General features: G+C 38.3%; 1 protein-coding gene across 2 annotated transcripts in view; it reads left to right on the top strand.

Annotated features, from left to right (window-relative positions):
• atxn1a (ataxin 1a) overlaps positions 1-903 on the top strand; it is an 81092-nt gene that overhangs the window by 21449 nt on the left and 58740 nt on the right. The window lies entirely within an intron of this gene.

Below are 903 nucleotides of genomic sequence, written 5' to 3'. Positions count from 1 at the left end.
ATTGACATCACCTGGTCTTTCCAGACGAACAATCCATGACACTGTCAGGTCTTAGCTTTCTAAAGGGGGCGGTGCATGCTATAAACTCAGCAGGGTGCCCAAACTTTTGCAGACGCCTTTTTTATCTTCTTTTATTTCGAAAGTGTAAATGATGGAATTAAAATCTAACTTTTTGTGACATATTATACAAATGTCTAATCTGCTATTTGATGCTTTTTGGAGATTTTCCATCTTTTCTTGGCTTCTTTATGCACAATAATGCAATTTTTTTTTACCTGGGGTGCCCAAACTTTTGAGCCCCACTGTATGTACATAGTTTCACTTTGGGTTTTTACATTGGTTTCACTTTTCTGGAAGATGCCACACAAAGTTTTCCACCGCAATCCCAGATTAGGTTCTGTCCTTAACAAATGAACTTAAACGTTGACATATATACAAAAAGGAAGCGCTTTCTCGCCATAATTAAATGCATGACGGACAAGAAAAAGAGTACCGGTTGACTCTTCATTCAGCACTACTATCTACTATCCTAGCACACTTTATATCTAAAACATTTCACTACCTATTTGATCAGACTTGTATATTTTGTGTCTACTTTGTGAGGGTAGATTTGGTGCACATGATGTTTTGGGCTGGACAGTATGTGTGTTTAAATGAAGAAGAGATAATTTACTTTGTGGAAAGATGACATTGAGAGTGTGCACTGCATGTACAACATGTAAGTGAAAGAGAGAGAAAATTATCAAAAGCAGTAATTACTATGCATGCGTTGGCAGCGTTTGCCTGTTGAGTGGTTGGAAAGTTGAAGAACGCAGTTTGTGTGTACGCATGTGTACCACTTTGAAGATGTTATTCTGTGTGTGTGTGTGTGTGTGTGTGTGTGTGTGTGTGTGTGTGTGTGTG

Source organism: Etheostoma spectabile, chromosome 14 (assembly GCF_008692095.1).
Source record: "Etheostoma spectabile isolate EspeVRDwgs_2016 chromosome 14, UIUC_Espe_1.0, whole genome shotgun sequence".
NCBI classification, from domain to species: Eukaryota; Metazoa; Chordata; class Actinopteri; order Perciformes; family Percidae; genus Etheostoma; species Etheostoma spectabile.
This window is presented reverse-complemented; position numbering and strand designations above follow the sequence as displayed.